The sequence below is a fragment of the Anabrus simplex genome, chromosome 1, assembly GCF_040414725.1.
Source record: "Anabrus simplex isolate iqAnaSimp1 chromosome 1, ASM4041472v1, whole genome shotgun sequence".
Classification (NCBI taxonomy): domain Eukaryota; kingdom Metazoa; phylum Arthropoda; class Insecta; order Orthoptera; family Tettigoniidae; genus Anabrus; species Anabrus simplex.
The window spans coordinates 58380013-58402250 of record NC_090265.1 but is presented as its reverse complement, the minus strand read 5'-3'; positions in this window follow the sequence as shown (position 1 = coordinate 58402250).

Genomic DNA, 22238 nt, shown 5'->3' with positions numbered 1-22238 from the left:
TTCACACCAGGCAAATGCTGGCGCTGTACCTTAATTAAAGCCATGGCCACTTCCTTCCCTCTCGTAGGCCTTTCCTATCCCATCGTCGCCGTAAGAACTATCTGTGTAGGTGCGACGTATAGCAAATTCTAAAATGTAAAAGAAGTTTTTCAAGTAAAATACTGTTAAAATTCGGCAGACTGATGAATCTAACATTTCTTAAAATAAGTTATAGATTAATAAACAGGCTTACAGAGCGTTCTTATTCTTCTTCCTCTTCCCCACACCGTGGTTGAGTGGTGAAAGTGAACTGTGTCGCAGATGTGCACTTGGTCCTGTTCCACGGACGGATGCCCTTCTCAACGCCAACTCTATATGGAAGGCTGTAGCCTACTCACTACTGAGTACAGTATTTCCGTGTTGGTTTGTAGTGTTGTGTGTTTTATGTGTATGAAGAGGAGTGCGTTGAGACAGACACAAAAATTCAGTTTCCAAGGCAGAGGAACTAACCAGACGCGACTATAATCCCCGACGTGGCCGGGAATCGAACTTGGGAGCCTCTAACCTGAATGCCTCGACGCCAGCCATTCAGTCAAGGAGCCCGTTCTTTAAATTAAAGGACCAAAATTAGTTTAGGATGATATATAAAAATCCCCCGGTGGTATGGGCCCCAAAGGAACTTTGCTCTACCAAGCGACCTCTGCTCATCCCGAAAACCTGTAGATTGAGGCATGGTCAGCGTAATGAATACGATTGGCCGTTATTCATAGCTTTCTAGACCGCGGCCACTATCTCACCGTTAGATAGCTTTTTAATTGTAATCACGTAGGATGAGTGGACCTCGCACCAGTACCCTCAGGTCCAGGTTAAAAATTCCTGATCACGCCGGAGGTTCCGGGTAAGAGGCAGGCGCGCTATCCCTACACTGCGGACCTGGCCGGAATGATATGTAGGCCTATATGAAGTATTTCATTCCCAAATATTTATATAATACTAACGGATGTTCCATCGTTGACGGTATTAAAGACCTCCCCGGAATAAGGATGTAACCAACAAAACAGAAATTTTTCAGAAAAGAGGAAAATTATTTTTTCGGTTTATTTCATGCTATACACTTCTTCTTTTCTTACCGCTTTTCCCACACCTGTGTGGTCGCGGGTGCGAATTGCGTTGCACATGTGGATTTGGCCCCGTTTTACTGCCGGATGTCCTTCCTGACGCCAACCCTATATCGAGGGATGTAATCACTATTACGTATTTCTGTGCTGGTTGGGAGTGTAGTGTGTTGTGTGAATATGAAGAGGAGAGTGTTGGGACGGACACAAATACCCAGTCCCCGAGCCAGAAGAATTAATCAGAAGTGATTAAAATCCCCGACCCGGCCGGGAATCGAACCCAGGACTCTCTGAACCGAAGACCAGTATGCTGACCATTCAGCCAACGAGTCGGACATTTCATGGTATACACTACTTGAATTAATTTTATATGTAATTGAACAAATGAGTTCATCTATTTAAAACACTGTTTTATTGTTATAACCTAAGTTTTTACAAATAATGTATGAATTGGAGGTGATACAACAACAACAACAACAACTGCAGCAGCTGCTGCTGCTGCTGCTACTGCTGCTACTACTGCTTCTTCTACTTAAACGTTTTCATTTCTCCCCTGAACGGGAAGGCGGGCCTCTTAGACGGTAACTCCGTCTCTCAAGGCCGGGAGGGCCGTGGTCTATACTAGGAACTGTCCCAGCATTCGCCTTCGTGCAGGATAATGGAAAACCACGCAAAACCATTCTCAGGACAGCCGACGGTTGGGGTGAGCCATGAGGTCTAGCCCTGTCCCGTCTCCCGAATGCAGAGGCGTAGATCCACGGTAGAGTCGTGGCCACCTCTCCTCTGCTCGGTTGTTAGACCGCGGACCAGCCGTGGCCACTTGTGGGCCGAGCCCAGTCTGCATCCACTTACCAAGTGATGCAATAGAAAATAAAGTGCAAGTATGTCTTACATTTATATATAACAGAAGGGAAATCTTGTACATGCTCCTTGAACGCAAATTATAGCAAATTATATTACTGTAATAATAAAAATAACAACAATACAGTAAAAATGTCAAGGAAATATATCAAAATATTGATACGATTTCGGCTATGGCCTTTATTAAAATGATCTATTACACCTGATGGTGAACCCACAAAAGCAATTTTCAATCATCTTTACAGATGTTCGATCCTGTTAGCTGTAAACCAGTTATGATACATCCTAATTTCTCATGAACTCTCACTTTTCAAAAATTTGTTGGTTACATCATTATTTCGGGGAGGTCTTGAATTGTAGGTAATTGCAGTGGTAAAGATATGTGCTTTAAGACCTAGACGCATAATTCCCCAGGGGAACCATAAAAACAAAGAAAATGCTTATAACTTCACATTTACAGTCTTACTCCTACGAATACCATATTTTAACTAACATTCATTATTATTATTATTATTATTATTATTATTATTATTATTATTATTATTATTATTATTATTATTATTATTATTATTATTATTATTATTCTTGTTTTCGAATGGGTCTACTATGGACCACGTTAAGCATCATTCATTTACGGTTCTTCCTCTTTCGATCGGCCCAGTACTTCTTCATCCTTTCGGAGTGGGCTTCTTTACGTTCTCGTGACCAGTTGTTGCCGGTCCGTTTTTTGCTACTTTGATCTTGGAATCCCTTAATTTTGTTGATGATTTTTCTGTATTCCTGTCTGTTGTATACTACCTGCTGTGATATATTATTTTCCTCGATATCCTCCTTGACCCCTTTAAGCCAGCTAGTTTGTGTCTTCCTGTTCTCCATGTATTCCAGAATTCGCTTGGCTGTTCTCTCTGGTGGCATTCTTTTAATGTGTCCGTAGAAGCAGAGTCTTCTCTTCTTGAAGGATGTTGTAATTTTTTCGGTCCTTTTGTATAGTTCCTCATTTGGTCGCAGTCTAAATTCTTTACCCACTTTCCTGGGCCCTAGTATCTTCCTCAAGATCTTCCTTTCTGTCTTTTCAATGTTTTCTAGTAAGCCCTTCCTGTTCAGTGGAATACATTATTATTATTATTATTATTATTATTATTATTATTATTATTATTATTATTATTATTATCAAACTTCCTATACTTATTATTTTTATACCTATTTCCCAAATAGTCCAGGTGAGGATCGCTAAAGCGAAATCGTAACTGGAGCTCATTAAACTTACTGCTACATCTGGATGACCGTTTTTGTAGAGAACTTCCGTGATAAAACTAACCCTTCTTCAGTTATTTTCTTATTTAAGTAGTGAAGTATGTGAAAGTTCAGTAAATACCTATTTATTATTGGCCGTCATTTTGAAAGGGTTAATTATTGAAATATCAGAACAGGTATGAATTTGAACTAAATATTTGAAATGGGAAACAGACATGTATGTGACTTCACTCCAATTACTGCCAAATATTACTCTCTGAGTGAGTGAAATAGACATATCCCGACTCATTGTCTGAATGGTCAGCGTTGAGGCTTTCGGTTGAGGGTCCCCGGTTCGATTACCAGACGGGTCGGGGATTTTAATCGCGTCTGACTTTTTTTTCTGGCTCGGTGACTGGATATGTGTGTGTGTGTGTCAACACGTTCATCTTTCTATTCAGATTAATGAATTAAGTGTCAATATTTTTACGCGAAGCAAATTTTAAGGAACAGAAGAAACGTTTAATTACATCATCATTGTCAGTTATTACATAGAACTGCTCAGTTTCAGACTCATTATGACTTCATCGTACTTCATCAAGCGACTCTTTCATCTAATGACGTTTCAGCACGCACCTGTTTTAATTTAAAAGTATATAATCTGAATGTAGATTTCACTGCTGTTTTGCAACTTTCAATACATTCATTTTAAGTTAGTTTTTCTAGACAGCGGCCGAAACATATGATGTTTTAATATGATGGTTTTACAACTTTGTATTGTAAATAAACCTATATATATTGACTAGCTTAAACCAGTATTTTTTTTTGCTATTTGCTTTAAGTCGCACCGACACAGATAAGTCTTATGGCGACGATGGGATAGGAAAGGCGTAGGAAAGGGAAGGGAGCGCCAGTGGCCTTAATTAAGGTACAGCCCCAGCATTTGCTTGGTGTGAAAATGGGAAACCACAGAAAAGCATCTTCAGGGCTGCCGACAGTGGGGTTCGAACCCACTATCTCCCGATTGAAACCACTATACTAGTTTTTCAACTTATATAACATAATTTTCAATGAGGATCCAAAATGAAATTAATTTCATGTCATATTCAGACAGCACACCACGCTACCAAACACGACAGAAACACGCAATAGTGATCAGATCCCTTCATATAGGGTTGGTGTCAGGAAGGGCATCAGGCCGTTAAACAGGGCCGAAACCCCTTGTTAGACACAGTTCGCACCCGTGACCCCACAGATGTGGGAAATGTGGTAGAAGCAGAAGAATAAGGATTAGAATAAAGTAAGGTGTATTCTGCTCGAAGGCAGGTCCGAACCTCCGCAGAGGTGTGCCTGAGCCGGAGTTTACGTACGGTAGGGTGGCCAGTTCTTTCCGCTCCTCCATTCCTTTACCCACACCAACAGCACGTGGCAATCCATCCACTTGTTGACCACGCCCACTGTTGCTTAACTTCGGAGATCTCACGGGATCCGGTGTGTGAAATAGATTAGTTATCTCTTTAGATTCTCTGTCTTCTGGCTGTGAACAACCCGGCTTTAAGCGTTTTAAGGAAGATGATATTTGGTCTCTGGTTTAGTTTTATCACCCACCCGGTTGTAGCCAATTAGTATTGACCATAACGAGGTCGTAGTGATGCAGTGGTGACGTGCGTAGCCTATAATACCTTCTAATACCACCCCCCTCTCTGTATGAAATTTCATGTCTCTATCCCGCGCCAAGCAAGCACCTTCCCTTGTTTCCTCCCGGGAGGGCACACAGCAAGCAATTTTCACTTGATTAGTTACGTGAGGCTCTGTAATTAATTTACCATTAAACCGTTGTCGCGAGGAGCCGACTACTGGAGGATCCTATGGCAGTGATAATGTGCAATAACAACAGCCGGGGATAATGTATTATTAGCGCCTGCAGAATAATTCTTCCCGGCAGCAAGGTGTTATTAGTGGCGTCGCGACGCTGTGGAGGGGAGACACAGTGTTTTAACCAGGTAGTTACCTTCCTCCCAGCATCTGTATTTAGAAAAGATGTTCTCTTCTCACAGTTATTCAATGTATTTTAAGTTGTTTACTTCATTAACACCCCAATTAAAAAGCAAAATTGAAGAGCTTATTTCCAAAGTGACGTAAATCCAAAATTGATGGTTTGCCATTTTTTGATTTCACAAAATCATTTATAGGTTCTTTCATCGTATAGTGAAAGTTTAGGTCTCAGTATATTTTATATCCCAAGTAAACTACTTTTATCTGTAAAGTGACGTAACTCCAACAGGTTTGTACTGCCATTGTGTCTTATATCGTTTGACCAATCTGCTGTCTCTCTGGACGTTAAGTGATACGACGCAGAAACATGGCTGTCTACAGCTGGTAGAAGAATAGAGTGTGTGACTTATCGTCGCCTATGAAGAAATACCTGGTATCTCACATTGTCTTCCTGTCCATGATCCTCCTTAAGACTGGTCACGGCTGCCAGACCCGTATGGATATGCAGTCCATCAGAACAATTTCCGTTGTTTTCATTTTGGTATGCCTGTATATAAAGAAAAGTGAACCTTATACACAGCATACTGTAGAAGTACGTAAATACGTCCCTAATACAACGTAAATACGAATACAAATACAACCCTACAGTACTGTATAATACTCTACACGTAATCATAGAAAAATTAACTCAACAAAAATTGTTCTGATGGGCTACATAGTCACTGAGAGACAGGACCTTTGATAAGGAATACAATGGATACGAATAGCATTGTCAGATGCGAGGTATTGTTTCTTAGGCGACGTTATGTAGATCGCGTATTTGAAAGGATCGAAAAGAAGCTGCGAAAAATGAAAGTTTCCAATATTTTTGGAGAATTTGTCACTGTACATGTTCTTGGCAGGGACTGGCATCTCTGCATGTTAAAATCCTCAGTTAGGTAACAATACTAAATCAAAACTGGACTTCAATATCTCAGAGCTGAAATCTGTTCAGATAATTGCAAACAAAGTGTTCTGCAAATCCACATTTTCAGGGCTGACAGGATGTTTTCACACATTACTGAAGAGGGACAAAAAAATGGTCGTCTTTCTAGCCCAGACAAGAACAGTCAGACCACCTAATGAAACAGGAGAAGATAAGAGATAAAAATGCTTGTAAATAAACTCGACATCATGGAAAACCGATCTGTAGTGCCGTTTTATCAGTACGTGTTTGATCTAGCTGGCAATATTCATAATGATAGTGCAGTGATGGCGATTATTTAAGACGATCTACTCCATGTTTTGAACAATATTTACCGAGCTCGATAGCTGCAGTCGCTTAAGTGCGGTCAGTATACAGTATTCGGGAGATAGAGGGTTCGAATCCCACTGTCGGCAGCCCTGAAGATGATTTTCCGTGGTTTCCCATTTTCACACCAGGCAAATGCTGGGGCTGTACCTTAATATAGACCACGGCCGCTTCCTTTCCATTCCTAGCCCTTTCCTGTCCCATCGTCGCAATAAGACCTATCTGTGTCGGTGCGACGTAAAGCCAGTAGCAATTTTTTTTTTAAAGAACAATATTTTAAAATGTATTTTGCTCATGTACGTGCTGTAATAACTGATGTAATTTCTTTATGATCAATATTTGAAATGTAGGTAACCATCGTTCTGTTTAAGAGCAGTTTCAGTATTTATTGTACCAGGGGTACGCCTTCCCCGGCCAATTACACTGTGTGCCTTCTCCACTATGGCCATCTCTGACAGTGATTGAGAACTAAAACTATTTTCTCCGATAGCTAGATGTTTCTGACATCTATTTTCTAGCGATCCCTTGTGGGCTAAGTCCCGTTTTACCGCAAGAGAAGTTTAATTTCTTATAGTTGGTAAACCTTTTCACAGATTATTGTTTTTATGCGCCAAAGTTGTCAACACTTCACCTCATTCTCAAATGTAATCTACCTATCACGTGCCTGTAACTAAGTTCTCTAACCAGTTAGAACCCAGGGGAGTGTATTGAAATTTAGCCTATAAGCGCTCCAGATTCTAATATAGTCTAGAATTTCCCCTACGCTCCTATTTAAGGAGAGGGCTTTAGAGCCGTCTTGTCTGATTTGCTCTGGTGATTGAGAGTGCGACTTGACGGAGATTAGAGGAAGGTAGTAGGCATAGGGTGGCCGGCTTGAAGAAGATCCGGCTCTAAGAGATAATGGCAGAATTTACCTAAATATGTAATTGTGCCGGCGTATGTTTTGAAGGGAAGATTTCAGCAGTTTTCCGTAAAATTTAATATGTAATCTTTTCATTTTTCGCCGAAATGGAGGACCTTCTGCGCAGTCTTCGGAAACAATGTATATTCCCTAGTGGGATAGTATTTAATGTAATTGAGCACGAGTGGTGACCCTCGGAACTGCCCCTTCTACTTTTGAGCTGGGAGATTACAATTATTCAACCTCTAAATTTTGGAAATTTGTTCCGGCATATAAACGTTCGACTTTTAGCTCGGGATTAGCCTCTGTGTCATTAGGACTTAAGCCCACTTAGGTTCTTGTCTTTTCCAGAACATTCTTCTAAGGAGTGCTGGTGTTTCGCCTCCTTGTCTTTCGTTAATGATCTTTTTATTGTAACCTGTTTTTCCTTCTTAAGGCCTAATATAACGGGTGATATTCCCCTGTATATTATTTATCGTTTTGCGGGTAACCGTGTCTACGTTTAGGCTTCCTTGGGGAACAGCACTTCATCTGGTTGTGAAATTTTGTAGTTGATAAGCCCACCATAGGGCAACCTGTGTATGAACACTATGCAGTGGGGTCACCCAATTGGTTAATGGTGTAATTGATAATGTAACAAGCGACTTATTGCTTTATTGAGACTAGCCTATATGTATTTGGAACTCAGACTCTATAGTGTTGTACCTGTTAGGAGCAATTACGCTCATTCATATGTAGGTTAATGACTGGGAGTCTCTTACGATTAAACTTGTACCTGATTAAGGACTTCTAAGTCCAATGTGTTGTTGGAGTTGACGAGCTCTTTGTAAAATGTGAATATTCTCAAGTAATTCTTCTGCGCTAACTGGATTTTAGGATAGGAAAGAAATAAAATTTCCAATTTTGTTAAAGTAAATTATTGCTCTAAATGATGCCCTGTCCAGTCATTCACCCCACGCGCTTCCTTACCTCTGCGTTCCACGATAAATCCCTGTAACATTTATAAACATCACTCAAAACATTCGTCAGTAAATGATTTAGTTCCAAAACGTCCTCACTCCAACTTTGAGATAATTACCACCATTCACCATTTTCATGTCTAAAGGAAATTGATCCTTACTGTACCGTACTGTAGGAATGTATGTTTTCATGACATATTTACCCACTCCTAGAGTATGATGTATTTAGGGTTCCTTTACATTTTAGCATAGGAAAATGAACGCAACGAAAATGTTCTGATGGACTGCATATCAGTATGTGACTGGAAGGTGTGACAAGTTTTAAGGGAAATAATGGATAGGAAGGGCATTGTCACATTCGTGATTTTGTCACCGCAGAGACGATGTTGTATAATTAATATTTTTGACGGACTGAAAAGCTTTTAAGTTACGTTGCTTGTAAATCTCCATTCAGATTCAAGGAACACCGAAAGGAGACGGTGTGAGGAACTCGCTGAACAAAGAGAGAACTGCTGCATTTACAATAATAGCATGTTTGCAAGGAAAGGTTTGTAATTTTTACTGTCCCCAACACTTCACATCACGGTTAATACTTTCTTAGAACTGTTAATATTACCCGTTCATCTCCGCCATTTCTACAAATATTGCTGTGCAATCCCGTGTTCAGTCATACAAGGATAGCAAAGGCTAGTTGCTTTTAATACGCTTTTATGTATGAGTATACAAGTGTTCGTACGTCCAGGGGATGTTTCTGTATATTAATTTAATGCGTATCACATTCAGACGTGCAAACATGTGTCCATACATGCGTAGTGTTTGCCCGTGTGCAGGGTTAAATACGGATCTCCCTCTATTGCTCATCTGTGTGTGTGCTATGATATTGCCTAGCTTTACATAAATACACTTACATGTGGGCGCGATACATCGACCACGCATGAGCAATTAAAAAAATACATATCTGGCACTGTGATATCAGCCCTCTGGATAGAAAATAAGTACACCATTCTAGAGGAGACATGTCAGAACGGCATCTGAATAGACACAGCAGGTAGTGAACAGTCCAGGGGACTGCGTTGCCATGAAGTCGCGAAGTTATCAATTGAAAGTCTCGAAATAGCAGAAAAAGTACAGAAACGTTTTCTAAAATTTCTATACATGAGAAAATATGGGGAATTTCCTTTGATTGTAAGCTACGGGCGCCCCCTCATAAATGCCTATTTCAGATCTCTTAAATCACGTAGAGACATATGCGCTATATATATGTGCAAAGATGTAAATAGCATCTTGAAACTCGCATTTTCTTTCAGTATTAAAATTCAGTGTTCCACAGGCTTATTTATGTATTCGTGTCAGAAGTACACAATATGAAACACGAAAGCATAAGAAAAAGAAGCATGAAATAGACACAAATATGTGATCATCAAGTGACTTCAAACAGTTCCCGCCCAATACTTAGCCACTTCGTGAGCACTCGAATTATCTTGAGTCAAATCACTCATTGTACATCTGGATGGGCACGATGGACAACATAAGCGATGTTGTGTTGTTTGAAATTCGCCACAAGCACATAGAACTGTCTTGGTCGGAAAATGCCGCTTATACACTGAAGAAAATGGAAATTGCTACACCTAGAAGGAGTGGTGCTACATTGTTGGAATTGAACATGCAGGACGAGTGTTCGGTTGTGATTCGATGATTACACTTTCAAGTCCCTCTGACCGCAAGTTTTGGTCAACAATCAATACAGGATGTGCCCACCACGAGCTGCAATACATTGATGAATTCGTCGAGGCATGGAGTCAATAAGGCCCTAGATCGTCTCCTGAGGAATTGTGGCCCATGCTTGCTGCACTGCACGGGTCAGTTATTCCAGAGTTGTGGGTGGCTGAGGACGGTTGGCCAGTTGTCGACCCATCATGTCCCACGCAGGCTCAATAGGACTGAGGTCCGGGGATCTGACGGGCAATTCTAAGGTTGTGATGTCGTGGAGAGCTTCTCTGGAGAGGCGTGCAGTGTGAACCCGGGCATTGTCCTCCTGAAACATCCCGTTAGCAATGTTACCATCATAGGGACAACCACTGGTTTGAGTACCCTATCAACGTACTGTCGAGCAGTCATAGTGCCCTCAATAAGCACTAATTATGATTTCACATTAAAGCCAATAGCTCCCCAGACCATAATGCTTGGTCTTGGCCCTGTATGCCTCTCGACAATAAGATCTGGACGGCCCCTCTCCCCAGTACGTCGGCGCACACGATTCTGGCGATCACTGCGGGCAAGACAGAAGGGCGATTTATCACTAAAGACGACCCTATGCCATTCGTCGACCCACATCGATCTTTCTCGACACCAGGCCAGCCTTACACGTCGCTGTTGTGGGGTCAATGGAACACCCTCTGCAGGGACACGGGCTCGTAAGCCAGCTGCACATAGGCGATTACCAACTGTTTGTTGTGCAGCGTGGAGTGCCACAGCTGCTCGAATTTGTGCTGCTGTTGCATGGGGTTCCATCCGGGCTATCCGAATGATGCGGCGATCCTCTCTCACAGTTGTCTGTCGCGCTGGGCCTATGCCAGGTCTACGAGTGTGGGTACCTTCATTTGACCACTGCTGCCATACACGTTGTACCGTAGATGCCTGTCGGCCAACACGTGCAGCGACAGTCCTTAACGATAATCCAGCCTCACACAGCCCAATTATCCGAGCCATCTCAAACGGCGACAGTTGTTGATAGCGTGCTCTTCTCTGCCGTCGAGGCATGTTTGACGGGGAACACTTCACTGCACACATTGCAAGTCAACTACGCTACACCAGAGTCCGTATACTGGAGTTGATTCCTCCGCGACCAATCACGTGGGGAGACCTTTAGCAACAATCCAATGGTTCTGAAACTTTGATCGTTTACATACCTACATGGCATCGTTCCATATCTTGAAAATCAATACAAACGACCAATGCCTTCATGGTGTCGCAATTTCACTTTTCTTAAGTGTATAAGTTGTCCCTTGTACTTGCAACTTCAGTTCGCAGTCTGTTCATGGATTTCCAGATTGGCCAGCTCTCTGTGTGGCCAAAAGGTGGAGATTTCTTTGGTTTCACCCATTCAGACAAATTACTCCTCTCCTTCCACATGGCAATTCGTGCTTTTGCAACTGTTGCTTGTGACTGTTGAGTAGTTGTGAGGAAGCTCTTTCTCGATTTTAATCTCCTATCAGCAGGTTGATATCCGTAGAGTGGATGTGAGGTCATAAAAGATTATTTTCTCCTTTCATTGTTGGCAGCCACTTCTCTTCTGATATCAGGTGGAGAAATCCAGCCAGATGGTTCACTTTATTGATGGAAGCTGGCCTCAAACAATCTGAAAACACGAGTTTCATTTACGTTCTACTGTGAAAATGTGAGGACAGTCAGTCGTATTAGCTCACCACTTCACGGAATATGCAGTGAGTATAACGAAATGACTGTGTGCAGGTACAATATGGAGCTATATTTCAGCTGCGACAAGCAAAATTTTCCCCATCAGCTCAGGCTCATGATTTAGGCACTAACAAGTATTTCAAATTTGATTGATTATATAGCAATTAAGTTAGTAATGATTATTACACGGTGTTGTTACCATCCTTGCCATCATTATACTCATTTCTTCATTTCTCACTATCATTAATCCAATCTCATTATCATGATCATCAACATTAATACAATTATTTAATCTATGTGCTGCTACATTTTAAATGTGTAAAGTATAATGTAATTGGAGACTTGTTGTCTGTCGTATGGTTTTCATTAAAATACAAGGGGCCTACTATATTGTTTTACACTTTATTTTATGTACGTCCGGGTATGGTTCACATTTCACTTTTGAAGGTGGTGACGTGTAGCCAGTGTCTTGTTCCACCATTTGGTAGCAGCACACGCACAGGGGCCAACGAATGCACTCGTCATAGCCATTTCATAACAATACTCTCAGCATAGGAGCAGACATCATGGAAAGCAACCGTCAGGGACAGCGCTATACGACTTGGTTCCTATGGAAAGAAGGCTTGACCAGTTCAGAAATTCATTGGCGCTTGGTGGAAGTCTGTGGAGAGCATTCGCCGTCACGGAAAACAGTTTACAACTGGGTGGAAGGTTGGAAAACAGGACGCACATCGGTGGACAAGGGAACCAGTTCTGGAAGGAATGTGACAGACAACATTGCCCGGGCCGAACAGGCCATCCAAGAAAACAAATGCATCACATTTACAGAAATGGAGGCAGCCACGAGAATTAGCCAAAACATCCCGCAGCGGATCGTGCACGGCCACTTACAATTGGGGAAAGTGTCATCCACGTGGGTGCCTAGACTCTTGTCTGCAGACGAAAAGCAGAGGCGTGTGGACGTTTGCAGAGAACTTTTGCAACGCCATAGTCAAGATTCAGCCGACTTCATGGCTAGGCTTGTGACTGGTGATGAGTCATGGCTCCATTACCATGAGTCATAAACTAAACAACAATCGATGCAATGGAAACATCAGTCCACCGCCAAAGAAATGCCGAACAGTGCCGGGAACATGCTCGAGAACATGAAGAAACCTCTGCGTGGTCGCTGTTTTGCGGTTTTTCCAGAGTTGGACACAGCTGTCAAGGCACGGGTACGCAGCACTCCGAAAGAATGGTTTCAGGAAGGCCTGGAGAGAATGACACACCGATGGCATAAGTTCATACAATTGGGTAGAAAAAAATAAAGTGTAAAATAGTATAGTACACCCTTCGTAAAATAGTGTTACTACTTGAATTTAAATGGCAATATTAAGAAAGAATGCCATAACTAGTGAAAGGATTTTAAGCAAGGGCGCCCATGACTGGGGTAACTGAGGGGGTGGGGGGTGGGGGGGGCGCGGCCTCCCTCTCTCATGGAAAGGAAAAATCTAATATAGTCAGGTGTTTTTCTTTCAAGAAAATGTTTTCGTATTGTACCGTGAAATACAAGTCGCCATTCATCTTCCAAAATATTAAAAATACTACATACCCCCCGGTCTAGGCGCCCACCTACAAACAATCCTATGGGCGCCGTTGATTTTAAGGTGCTGCTATTTTCATACAGGTAAGTCAATAAATGTACGTGGGGACATGAAATGAAGCGAAATGGACACAATTTGTTATAAGCCTACCTTTTGCACTTTTTTAAAAAATTACTATATTTTGCCACCTTTTCCCTACTCTTTCAGGTTTCCTTTTCACCCATACTTATCTGCATTTTTAAAATATTATACTTATTTTTTTCCTTTCTTGAACAGAGTTTTAACATTTTGTTTCATCACAACTAATCACTAGATAATATTACATTATAATTTATGGAAATCACCAGTAATTTATACCCCAGTAACAAAGGCCAACCTCAGCAAGAATCAATCACTACTGATCTGCAGTTAGGGCAGTCGCCCAGGTGGCAGATTCCCTATATGTTGTGTTCCTAGCCTTTTCTTAAATGATTGCAAAGAAATGTATTGAACATCTCCCTTGGTAAGTTATTCCAATCCCTAACTCCCCTCCCTAAAAACAAATATTTGCCCCAATTTGTCCTCTTGAATTCCACCTTTATCTTCATATTGAAATCTTTCCTACTTTTAAATACACCAATCAAATTTATTCGTCTACTCATGTCATTCCACGCCATCTCTTCACTGACAGCTCGGAACATACCAAGTCTTCCCAGCCCAAACTTTGCAACATTTTTGTAACGCTACTCTTGACCTCGATAATGTTGTGGGATGGACAATAGACAATGGTATGATGAGCCCCCACCAATGGCAAAACAGCCCCAAAGGACCAAGGCCTACCAAGCGACCGCTGCCCAGCCCGAAGGCTTACAGATTACGAGGTGTAGTGTGGTCAGCACGACGAATCATCTCGGCCGTTATTCTTGGGTTTCTAGACCGGGGCCGCTATCTCACCGTCAGATAGCACCTCAATTGTAATCACGTAGGCTGAGTGGACCTCGAACCAGCCCTCAGATGCAGGTAAAAATCCCTGATCTGGCCGGGATTCGAACCCGGGGCTTCTGGGTAAGAGGCAGGCACGCTACCCTACACCGCGGGGCCGGCATGGTATGATAATAAACGGGGTTAAAAGTCAGGTTGTGAGTTTCACAAATAGGAAAAGTCCTCTCAGTTTTAATTAATGCGTTGATGGAGTGAAAGTTCCTTTTGGGGATTATTGTAAGTACCTAGGTGTTAATATAAGGAAAGATCTCCATTGGGGTAATCACATACATATTTTTGTATAAAGGGTACAGATCTCTGCACATGGTTACGAGGGTATTTAGCGTTTGTAATAAGGATGTAAATGAGAGGGCATATAAGTCTCTAGTAAGACCCCGACTAGATATGATTCCAGTGTATGGGACCCTCACCAGGATTAGGCCTACTTGATTCGAGAACCGGAAAAAATCCGAAGAAAAGCAGCTCGATTCTTTCTGAGTGATTTCCTACAAAAGAGTAGCGTTACGAAAATGTTGCAAAGTTTGGACTGGGAAGACTTAGGAGAAAGGGGACGATCTGTTCGACTAAGTGGTATGTTCCGAGCTGTCAGTGGAGAGATGGCGTGGAATGACATTAGTATACGAGTAAGTTTGAGTGTTTCTTTTCTTCAGTAGGATAAATCACAATAGGAAGATGACGTTGGAATCCAAGAGGACAATCTGGGGCAAATAGTTTACAGAAAGAGGGGATTGGAAAAATTTACCAAGGGAGATGTTCAATAAATTTCCAATTTCTTGTAACTATGTAACAAATGACTAGGTAAACAACAGATAGGGAATCTGCCACCTGGACGACTGTCCTATCGGTGATTGATTGATTGATTGATTGATTGATTGATTGATTGATTGATTGATTGATTGATTGATTGATTGATTGATTGATTGATTGATTGATTGATTGATTGATTGATTGATTGATTGATTGATTGATTCAAGCACACCAAATTTCAAGACATATATTTCAAGGTGCTTTGTACGAATAGATTTTAATATTTCGTTAGCAACACGTTTTAACAATATATCATGGACGAGGGGAAGGGTTTATAGAATAAGAGAGAAGAAGCGGAAGGAAAATATTTGGAATGCTAAGAGATGGAAAGAAAGGAAGAATTTACTAACAATGAAGGAAGATGCTCAGGACCGATAAAAATGGAAGACTTACAGGTGAAACAAGGTTGAGGAAAGATTTACAGAATAAAAGAAGATTGAAAATATGGTTGGCTAATTGTACTTGCCCTTAAAACAATCACCACTGCTGGTGCTAAGTCCAACTCGAAAAATGTGGTGCTCGGCACATGAATATTACTGGCCTGGCCAGCAATCACTCCCTGCACGTCATGTACAGTATACACATGCACGTGTTTACATTGACCTTTTGCGATCACTTGATGGCGACCCAGATCACACGAGCAATTACCTACCTCTAATTGCTGCTGTTTGGAAAGACAACTTTCATACCATCAGGGGTGGGGAAACCTGGGAATACCAGTACTTGGTTCCAGGACTGTATGTTGACTTTATGGCCAATATTTGCTGTATGTATGTCGTGATTTCAAAGAGGGAAATGCCATCAGTTCCCTATAGAGAATGTAGAAGGAAATAATAAAAACCTACTCTCAGAATAGCCCCCACGCAATTTACTACTTTTTTGGCTTTTGATTTGCATGGCAATGAGGGAGTAGGGTCCGGTATATTCTCACCAGACTTCGAAACAAACCTCACGAAGGGTACAACTTCTAAAGGCGACTTTTGGCAGCGGTCCTGAGTGAGTTTAAATGCTCAGTGGAAAAGTTTTGAATATGTTGTTGGGATTATAAAGGGAACTACTGAGAATATAGAAGTGATTTTAAAACAGACAAATATCACCGTGAAGTGGCTTCTGCCATTATTATTATTATTATTATTATTATTATTATTATTATTATTATTATTATTATTATTATTATTATTATTATTATTATTATTATACTGGTTTAACGTCGCACTATCACATCGAAGGTTTTCTGCTGCAGCGGAGGGATGGAAAAGGGCTAGGATTGGGGAGCTAGCGGCTGTGGCCTTAATTAAGGTACAGCCCCTGCATTTCCCTGGTGTGACAATGGGAAACCAGGGAAAAGGCCTGCCGACAGTGGGATTCGAATCCACTATTTCCTGAATGCAAGCTCACAGCTGCGCGCCCCTTACCGCACAGCCAACTCGCACGGTAGATAATTCTTCGAGATATTGTGATCGAGGCATATGACCGTAAAAGAATTAGGCGACACTTTATCATAATAAGTGAGAGCTTTTTGAAGTTAAGAGTACATCTCTGCATTTCACCTTAGGCGTTATTCACTCTCAGAGTTTTGACGTGGGTGGAGGATCCCCTCTCTTTCATTTGGGTCCTCTCTACTCCACCGTGGTGAGGGCCAAGCATTCAGCAGCATATAAGTCTTCTGGACATACTACTGTGGTGTAGTGACTGTATTTGGCCTGCCATGCGATCGATCTGTACTAATACGTGGATTTGCAGAAGTGAAAAGCTATTTCCATACATGTAGCCCGATGTTTCACAGCTTCCTTCTCCGATGCATTTGAGAAAATGTTCTCTTCAAGATATTTTAAAGTTTGATTTTTGCATATTTAGTATCGAGAAATGCAGTGGTATTATGACGGTTAGACATCGCTAACTCGGTCTCTCCAAAAGATATCTAGAGACATACACCTTCGACTACTTCTCGTAATCTGTAAATCTGGAGGCAGGTGGTTATTTATTATTATTATTATTACTATTCATTCATTCGTTCATTAATGGATACAGCCACGTTTACACAGTCTACCTGTCCTTCTGTCACGCACACTAATGCCCTTCCTTTGCACTCTCGCCAAAAATCCTTAAGTCTTTGGCTTCTCCTTTCTCTTTCTTCCACCGAGGTGATCCGTGGCTTGGCCAATGGCTTTTTGGGCACATCCTTCACTCCCACACACATTTTCCTAAATGTTGTTCTGTCCTGCATCTCTTTCTTGTCGACACCCACTTTACTAGGTCTTTGTGTACCTGTGGAAGCCACTCAGGCTATGTTTACCACTGTTCTTGTAGAAGGAGTATTTTGTTGGCCAAGCTCTCTGATTCATCCTTCTAATGTGTCCTTAAACGGCCAATCTCTTTTTCTCATGATCGTCGTATTTTTTTCTATGGTTTAACAGAGTTCCTGGTAACCTTCGTGGCTCAGCGCGCCGGCCTCTCACCGTTGGATACCGTAGTTCAAATCCCGGTCACTCAGTGTGAGATTTGTGTTGGACAAAGGGGAGGCAGGACAGGTTTTTCTCCGGGTACTCCGTTTTCCCTGTCATCTTTCATTCCAGTAACACTCTCCAATACCATTTCGTTTCATTAATCATTCATTAATCATTGCCCCAGAGGAGAGCGACAAGCTTCAGCAGCCGGCACATTTCCTATCCTCGCCACTAGATGGGGGTTTCATTCATTCATTCCATTCCTCGCTCGGTCGAATGACTAGAAACAGGCTGTGGATTTTCATTTCATAGTAGGTTCGAACCCCACTGTCGGCAGCCCTGAAAATGGTTTTCCTGGTTTCCCATTTTCACACCAGGCAAATGCTGGGGCTGTACCTTAATTAAGGCCACGGCCGCTTCCTTCCCACTCCTAGCCCTTCCCTGTCCCATCGTCGCCATAAGACCTATCTGAGTCGGTGTGACGTAAAGCAATTAACATGATTTTCATATCATTTACAGAGTTCCCAGTTCGATCCCAATCAGAAAGTATTTGGGTCATTTTAAGTTCCTTAGAGCCAATATTTTTCGAAGAAATTACCGGGCGAATTATCCGTGCGGTTAGGGGCGTGCAGCTGTGAGCTTGCATCCGGGAAATAGTGGCTTCGAACCCCAATGTCGGCAGCCCTGAAGATTGTTTTCCGTGGTTTCCTATTTTCACACCAGGCAAATGCTGTGGCTGTACCTTAGTAAAGGCTACGGCCGCTTCTTTCCCATTCCTAGGCCTTTCCTCTCCCATCGCCGCCATAAGACCTATCCGTGTCGGTGCGACGCAAGGCAAATAGCAAAATAAAAAGAAAATTTCGAAGAAACTTCCTTTCTCATTTTTCAAGTCTGAGGTTGCCAACCTTGCCAGTGTTTCTGCTCCGTCATTATTATTATTATTATTATGATTATTATTATTATTATTATTATTATTATTATTATTATCATTATTATTATTATTATTATTATTATTATTATTAATTTGTTAATACTTGCATGTAAATCAACAACATTTTGTTGAAAGCAAACAGACTTGCAGACTGTTGATATCGTGATGATAGACGTGAGACCTCTTAGCCACCAGTGACGATATCTCTCATCCACCACACTCCACAAAAATTTTTTCCGTCATCTCCTGAGTACAAGACACAGTCCATACCCGTGCTCAAGACAGATCTATCCCTCTTTAACTCCACCCGCAGCTTCTCTCCTTTTTCAAGTCCTGCTACTTGCATTCACCTCCTGTAGTGTGTCCCTCCCTCCTACACCTTGATGAAATGGCTGGGACACGCCGGCAGTTAAAATACCTTCGCGAACCAACACTTTTATTTCGACCTAAGTTCATAATGGATGCAAATTACTGCTCCTCTTGGTCTCTGTCTAACCACTTCAAGATGGCTAATGACATTGCTGAAAACATTAGCCTCCAGTTTATTCTTCACTGTCACCAGGCAAGAAACTGTATATATCTTTAATTTTTTAGCTAACATAGGGTAGCGTTTATCAGACAGTGCACAATGCTCTTCGAGGGAAAGGTTAATACCTGAAGAACATTCTGCGTATTTTTTTAACGAAAAATTTAGACATTTGTTAAAAGTCCCGGAATAATAAACATTCAATTAGAGCAGCAAATCGATGCCTTGTACTTGGAGATGCCAATAGAAACAACAGGACTAGATCAATTAGAGACTATGCGACCGATGGTGCAAGTGTTAAATTGTTATAACACCTTTCACTAATGTATGTCTATGTTGCTGCAATAAATATTTAAATTAAATAGAAAATCAAGCTCGAAATGTCACTACAGTCTCGACAGGAGGTCTACTTAGTATTTACGAAGTACAAAATTAGGTTAAAAGCTCACAATTATGTGAACTCATCCTTTGTTAAAATTTGTTAAAACACATTTCCCGCAGACGAAGTTTATTTTCTGGATCAGATTGCATTTCCTTATGTTGAAGACAAACAATCACTGAAAAAATACAGTCAAGCAAATAACAAACAAACCAGCACAGAATATATACATGGTATTCTCTGTCTATCAAAATAGATGACTAAAAGAAGCAATACCCCGAGTCTGTGAGCTTGGAGCATAAATAGTCCACAATGGAATATCTAGTTGAATCTGGCATTGCTTCCATTTACTTGTTCCAGTCTCTACACTTCTTTCCTACTTGACCTCTCTTGGTCAACTCTTGTTCTCTTCCGACCCCGACCATACTAGGTTTGTGACCTTTTTCAAGTGAAATTTCCCTTTTCTTAGGCTATATCCTCATTCTTCCAAGGGTTCGAACTCTTGCAGTTTTCCTCTGATTGACGTTAAGATAGTGAGTGATGTTTGTTTTACGTCGCAACGACACAGACAGTTATTCCGGAGACGACGGGATAGGAAAGGGTAGGAGATCTTAATTAAGCTACAGCCCCACTATTTGCATGGTGTGAAAATGAGGAACCAAAGAAAAACATCTTGAGGGTTGACGACAGTGGGATTCGAACCCAATATTTCCGGAATGTAATTTATTTATTTATTTATTTATTTATTTATTTATTTATTTATTTATTTATTTATTTATTTATTTACAAGACTATCCCGCGTACTGAGTCTGCCCTAGTGAACAGAGTGTACTAGGAACATCCGCACAGAAAAATATAGAAAAGTTTTAAAATTCATTATTGCAAGAAATATGCCATATTTATTAAAATATATATCAAAGTCGGTATATAATACTGAAATTAATAATTTAAACTGAAAACTAGTGAATGAATTAAATTGAATTACAATATCTTGTTTGCAACCGCGGTGAAATTCGTTGTTTGGTAGTGAAGTGTTTTGTGTAACCAGTGCTGCTTTAGGGTGAGTGAAAAAGGATGGACACTGCAAGGCCTCTGAAATGTGGACGTACCGCAAAATATTCAATATCCCATGGGTAGACCAACGAGAAGATGCTCTCTCGAGCCGCGAAATCAAGCGAAGTCTTAGCCCTCGCAACAGGGAGGAATAAAGAACCAGTTATAAAACAGGTAGTATTAATGTGTTTTTACCGAGTGTACTCGCCCGAAATGGGTTGATGTCTCCATACACGATTGAAGTTTCACTCCCGATGAGAGATGAACACTCGTGGTGAAAAATTAAATGCAGGAAAACATATTACAAAAACTCAGCGTTTAATTTGTAAAGGTACACTAACACTTCTTGTAATCATCCATCACACACTGTCGAAAACAAAAGGAACTCTCATTACACTAGACTACTGTGTCATAAACTCTGCGGAATTCATAAATGTAGATAAACAAAATGTAGGGAAAACTGCAAACAAATTGTCATTAATAGCATCTGTTTGTACTTAAGAATGAGTGTGCTGTTCGTACTGATTGCCACAACTCATCTCTTACCAAACACATATATTTCATGCCTTACTTTCCATGATTTTTTTTATATGTCAGTGTCCGACTCGTTGGCTGAACGGTCAGCGTACTGCCCTTCGGTTCAGAGGGTCCCGGGTTCGATTCCCGTCCGGGTCGGGAATTTTAACCTTAATTCGTTAATTCCAATGGCACGGGGGCTGGGTGTATGTGTTGTCTTCATCATCATTCCATCCTCATCACGACGCGCAGGTCACCTACGGGTGTCAAATATAAAGATCTGCACCTGGCGAGCCGAACCCTTCCTGGGATATCCCGGCACTAAAAGTCATACGACTTCTTCTTCTATATGTCAGTTGCTTTAACTGGTGTCAGTTTAATATTAGAGTTATTTCTTTTGTAGATACTAATTCTTAATTTATTTTATGTTTCTGTATTTCTAATTTTTTATTCATTTTTATATATTAAGTATTTTAGGTCGTACGTCCACTTCGAACTTGAAAATGAAATAAATGAAATTAAAATAAATCGATAAATCGGTTATCTTTTTCTGCTTTTTGGGTCAAATGCTTTGGTAGATAGTAAATCACGCAATTTTTTTATAAACATTACATCAACTGCTGTTGCTTCTGTGTGTTACCTTATAGTTGGCCCGGGGGAGGGGAATGAAAACCTTTCCTAGGTCCTAGGTCGATATAAGTCGCTGCCGATTGTAAAGCTGCACTTCTCTCAGCGTGACTCCCTCTTCATTCAAGGACAGGTACCGGCCGGACTTTCCGGGGACCGAACTAGAGGAAGTGTACTGTAAATAAATAAATAAATAAATAAATAAATAAATAAATAAATAAATAAATAAATAAATAAATAAATAAATAAACCCCAAAACCACAATTCCCTGGTTTAGAAATTCCAAAGAAGACCTGCAAATACTACATATTTCAGTTGAAGACGCCCTTAACAGAGATCGCTTCCGCAAGAAAATATTGACGAAAGGGCTAAACCGAGACGAGCAACCGAAGAGAAGACACGGTGCCCCTTGGACAGAAGAGCGTAAGCAGGCCCACTCACAAAGAATGAGGGAAATTTGGGATTTAAAGAAGGCCAAGTTCAGTGTCAAATGCAACAAGACTTAACGTGATCCTTGATGGCCCCAGCGAATTATAAATAAATAAATAAATAAATAAATAAATAAATAAATAAATAAATAAATAAATAAATAAATAAGTTTCTTTCAAATCTGGTCGGTCGGTCGGTTTCGGCTGTA